This window comes from Myotis davidii, unplaced genomic scaffold, assembly GCF_000327345.1.
Source record: "Myotis davidii unplaced genomic scaffold, ASM32734v1 scaffold309, whole genome shotgun sequence".
Taxonomy (NCBI): Eukaryota; Metazoa; Chordata; class Mammalia; order Chiroptera; family Vespertilionidae; genus Myotis; species Myotis davidii.
Window position 1 is genome coordinate 7,973,785 of NW_006383013.1, and position 5,745 is coordinate 7,979,529.

Below are 5,745 nucleotides of genomic sequence, written 5' to 3' on the forward strand. Positions count from 1 at the left end.
TATGTTGTTGAAAAGCATGAATATCCTTTCTCATAGTTGTCATAAATAGCAAAATATCATTCTCATGCCTAAATATTCCGTGATAAGTGTCACATCTTCTGTGAGAAAATAAATGGGTGTATTTTAAGGCTGCTATGTGTGTAGTAATTGGCTACACAGCAATAGAAAAATAGTACACACAAAATCACCTTTTCCATGTAGTTTTTACAATTCTTTGAAAAATGTTCTTATGGACTTATTAATAAGTTTAATATAAATAAGTCACTGTCAATCTGCCCCATGAAGAGCAGGGTTGCCATAATAGCAGGGATTAACTTCTAATTTATGAAAAGTGTCAAATGTTAAATTAATTATGTTTTTGCTTCAGGAATGGTATTAGCAGGGTGCAATGTTTTTCTGGTTAAGGCTGAACTATTTCTATCATTCCAAAAGAGGAGCTACTTCTTTCCTAACAAAGAATAGTGCTCTCAGCATTGTTATGTGCCTGGCTAGAGGAACAAGCCAGGATAGAGGGTGTCACATAGCAGATATCAGAAGTCAGATCACATGTAAGTCACCAAAAGTAAGGGCAATGAATTATGACAAGGCAGGAACAGGCTGGCAGAAAGTGACCAAAGCTAAAATGTTTATAGGAACCAAAAGAAACATGAGATCAAAAGAAAACATCTCCTGTTCTCCAGAGATTTTAAGAAAATCTTTGATCTATCTTTTACAGATATCCACCAAAAGGGAAGCATTGAATTTGCATGAAGTTCAATGCTTGCATTAGGTCTAGTGAGAACAGGCAATTAAAATAGTATCTGTTACTTCATAAAGGAATATAATCAATAATATATATATATATATATTATATATAGAAATGGTATATATAATATGAGAGAAAGATAGAGACATCAATAATGAGAGAGTATCATTGAATTGCTGCCTCCTGCATGCCACCTGCTGGAGATTGAGCCCACAAGCCAGGAATGCGCCCTGACTGGGAATCGAACCATATCTAAAACTAATATTGTAAGTAAACTGTAATTGAAAAATAAATTTATAAAGGAAATAGTGTACTTTAGGAAAAACAGACTTAGAAAAGAAATAATATCTGTTAGGTGTTTGGGAACATAGGATCACAACAGTTTCTAACTTAAAGAAAAAAGAAAAGAAGAGAGGAATTATAAAGCAGAAACTTACTACAGGAGAGAACTATAGGAAAGATGGCTATTCAGATTGCATAGGGTAGGTTCCTTGTCTGTTTTGAAGAGATATAGACCACCGCCCACAAAGGACAGGATGCAGTAAGCCACTAACTACCCTGAGTACTAGAATGGTTGTTTGGGGAGCTTTGCCATCTGCCATAGGCAGCTCAGCCAGACATTCTTAGGTAATCTAGAGTCTTGGGATGAAAGCAAACCCTGAAGGGGGGGAATCCTCTCTCAGCCACCATAACGCCGGTATTGTTTTTCTTTCACACATGAGATTGGATGGGGAAGAGAAAGAGAGGGAGAGAGAACCAAGGCAGGCCAATTAGAGTAATAGACTTTCACCATGTAAGAAGTTTGTGTTTTCCTTGGAAGAAAATGAATGCTCACAGCACAGAGGTGTTTGCCTACTTAACTTAGAAGGAAAACAGGCTTGGCTGTGACTGGTGGATAAAACTAACTGGATTTTGAGACATATGCCCTATTTTACAGGATCGGAATCCAACCCTTTCTCAGGCAAGATTAGTAGTCCCCAGGGCTTAAAGCACACACACCCTATTACCATCTGGCTAAAGCAAAGAGAGCTAAATGTGCAAACTATAAAAAGTGCAAGAATGTCAGGACTCCTTCTCATGTGGGACGAATTGATGTTTCACAAAGGAGGAGGACCTGAAGTCAGAGAGAGGGTGAGAGCATTGCTTTAAAGAGAAATGAGAGAATACAAATTTCATTCATTATGATTGCAGCAAGTATGTGCTTTGAAGGACTACTCTGATCTAACACAATCGAATGGCAGGTAGCCTTGACAAAGAGAAAGCTCGACAACCAAATCTAAACTCAAAAAGATTTAAATTTCCAAGAAGAGAGAGAGAGAGAGAGGGAGAGAGAGAGGAATGGAACTGCAGGGAGTGGCAGTTGAGAGTATAGCTCTTGAGGAATAAAAATGAAAAGTGCTAAAAGGAAGTAAAGGCAGTTCCACTAAGCTCTACAGGAACCCTGTGCACATTAGACAGTTTCTCCCTTAGGTGTGAGGTTGTTTGGAGGATGGTGGGTAGGTAGTGCCTTTTACAAGGGGAAAACATGAAAACATATTTTTCTCTGGTTAGTTACAGGCTTGGAGTGTTTCAAGGAAAACGTGTATGACCATTCAGAGCATTCACAGTGGCCCTGCTTGGGGGAAAATGCTTCACAACACCAGCCTTGGGGTTCCGGTTTATGTGGGAACACAGGCTTAATGAGTCAGAGAGAAAAGGCACAATGCGTTAATCAGGACCTCAGGCAAAGCTGCCTGCTGCCTTTGGCCTGGTACTTCAGTATCTCCAATGTCAGCATGGAAGCAGGAACCACAGACTGTTATTGTAAGACTTAGTTCTACACAGAAGACCCAGGGGTAAGGTTCAAACAACCACAGAATCACTAGACAGGGAGCAGTAAACTGGAAGGAGGAACATCATTGAAAGTGAAAACAATAATCTTTCTATACGAACACATACAATCTCTTAGTAAGTTTAATAAATTATTGACTGAGAAAAAAGAAAATAATGACTATTAGGTGTGGTTTAAAATGAAAGTTAATGTAACAATCAGGCCAGGAATACTACAATTGTGGAAGAGAAGTGTTCAATAGGTAGTTAATACTTGGTAAGTTCCTTGTGGGCATAAAATTTCAGGACAGACACTGGCCATGCTATAAATGGGATTGGAATCGTCTCAGTCAGCAAAGGAACATAAATGGGAAAATAGAAAGGATGGAAAGAATTAGAAGAAAGTGTATCACAGGATCATTATTATTATTTTAAAATATATTTATTTAAGAGAGGAAGGAAGGAGGAGAGATAGAAATATCAATGATGAGAGAGAAAGGATTATTATTTAAGTCACATTACAAGAGGGTTTTGCTCTGCTAAAATGTGACCCCCAATCCCAGTGGTTTATACCATAGGTGTGTTTTCTGCTCCCACTAAGAGTCTACAGTGGGCTGACTTTGGTTTGGCTACATATAATCTTCACTCTGACTCAGGCTGATGGAGCAGCTTCTATCTGGGTGTCTCTGGTCCTGTGACAAGGAAGGAATCACTCTCTGGCCCGTAATGCTTTGGCTCAGAGATGACAGGTGTTGTTTTCACTATAAGTTCACTGGGCAGATCAAGTCACTTGGCAAAAATGACATTAATGAAACTCAGAAATGTATGTTGCAGGGGCAGGTGCCATGGTGAGGGAAGAGGCAGTGATTACTTAAAAATTGTAACACCAATCAAGAAAAAACACACCATATGTCACTGCAAAATATAACAATAAGAATAATAAAATTAAACTGATGAAAATAATCTATTCAAAGACTGGGTTTAAAGATCTTGTTAAAAATAGTGAACAGACTGTCAAACCTCACAGGGAAAGCAGGAGAGGTTGGGAGGGGGTGTAAGAGATCAACTGAAGGACTTGTATGCATGCATGTAAGCATAACCAATAGACACAGACAATAGGAATGTGCTGGGGGGTGGGAACGGCTGCAAGGAGGTCAATGGGGGAAAATAGGAGACATATGTAATCCTTTCAACAATAAAGAATTTAAATAAAAATAGTGAAATTATAGTTGCTCTTAAAATAATCCTAAAATAAATGTAGGCAGAAAGTCTAAAAACAGGTTAATCAGAAGGTATATGCCAAGAAATTGCACATTAAAGGATGCTAGAGTAGAAGCAACAGCAGATAAAAAATAATTTGTCAATAAGTTTTAATAAACATGAAGAGTCATTAAAGAAAATATTCCCCAAGAAAATATATAATTCATGAGCTTTTGCATTTAAAAGTAAAGATTCAAAAATATAAATAAAAAAGTCAAAATAATAAGTAGAAATCAACAATAATGCAAACATAGGTGATTTCAATATACTATCTCTCACAGAATCTGAAGATTTCAATAAAATTTGATGAGTATAATACATTTGATAAGTAAAATCAAAAGCATTTTCTTACATAGATATAGATTCATGATAGATTAGATAGATATATCTAACATGTATTTATAATATCCTTCATCTAACCAATTAGATTATACATTCAGTTAACAGCTTCATTAAAATTTATATACACTGGCTTCAAACTAAATTAAAGAGTAGTTTCAAATAAAAATCAAAGAAATTATAGCAATAAAATATAATCTCTGACCTCAATTCAATTCAATTAGAAAATAAATGTTAAATTATTATAAACCTCTCTCTATATATATATATAGAGAGAGGGAGAGAGAGTGTAAGTTGATCTCTTACACCCCCTCCCAACATCTCCTGCCTTCGCTCTGAGGTTTGACAGCCTGTTCACTATTTTTAAATAATCACTGCCTCTTCCCTCACCATGGCACCTGCCCCTGCAACTCTCCCGCAAGTTTTAGCAAACACTACAATGCAGAACAACATCTATCTATCTATCTATCTATATATATATAGATGTCTAGAGAGGTTTATAATAATATATATATATATGTATATTAGCATATAAATGAAATACATTTACACTTAGATGCAAAGAAAATAGTCACATAGAAAAAGAGAAGGGTAAGGAAAGTTATCTTTTGGGGGCAAAATATATGCAGAGAAAATTTTAAAAAATGAGATCCCTTTTCACACATGTGAGTTTATTGAAGAGAACTGTAGTTCCAAGTGTTAGAGGACACAGGGGCAAGATACCCCTCATCAGTATGAGACATAAGGTGGCCTCACTACTTTGGAGAAAAAATGTAACCATACCTGGTAAGGCTAAAACTGTGCAACCCCACAGTCCGCACATGTAGTCCTCAGAACATCTTTCCCAGTACCCAGAGAGACATCTGAATAAATGTGTATTCTCATATTATTTATATATATAAAAGGCTAATATGCTAAGTGTCCGATCATCCAACCAGTTGCTATGATGTTCACTGACCACCAGGGGGCAGACGCTCAATGCAGGAGCTGCTGTGACACAAACTGGCCATCTACAGAGAAACGGCACCGTGGACCTGGCGCCCACAAAGCAATACTTGACTTCCCCCAAGTGGTACACAGGCCCCGCCACCACCCTGGAGTGACAACTCACCAAATCGCAGCCAATGCTGCCAAAACCCCTTGGCACAAAATGTGGCCCACAGCCCAGCCCAGCCTGGAAATGGTCCCTGTGGGTGCTGGGTAATGACATCATGTAGCGATGTACAGCTTCTTCTCCCTAGCAACTAGCCTCCTTGTAGTTTCTTCAGCCCAGAAACACGACTTGCTTTATAGCCAGGTGCAAACATTTTATACTTTAACCAAATGTCTGTGAAGTGTTTCCCCTGCCTCATCTCATTTGATCCTCACAGAAGTCCTGGAGTAGGCCCCGTGGGCACAGCGATGTGCTCCCTTGCTGCAGAAATGAATGTCAGGATCCCATTGCACACAGGTAGAAGAGAGAGCAAGAGAAGTGTGCTCCTTTTAATTTAGGGGGTGGATAGTCTTGCTAGCTCCTAATTGGTCTTCTCCAAGAATTCTGCCTTAGCAATATCCTTTGGAATGGTTTATATGCCTTACTGTCTTTGTGATTG

General features: G+C 38.2%; 1 pseudogene; it reads left to right on the forward strand.

Annotated features, from left to right (window-relative positions):
* The window catches only part of LOC102766240, a 23,794-nt pseudogene that overhangs the window by 14,193 nt on the left and 3,856 nt on the right, over window positions 1-5,745 (forward strand).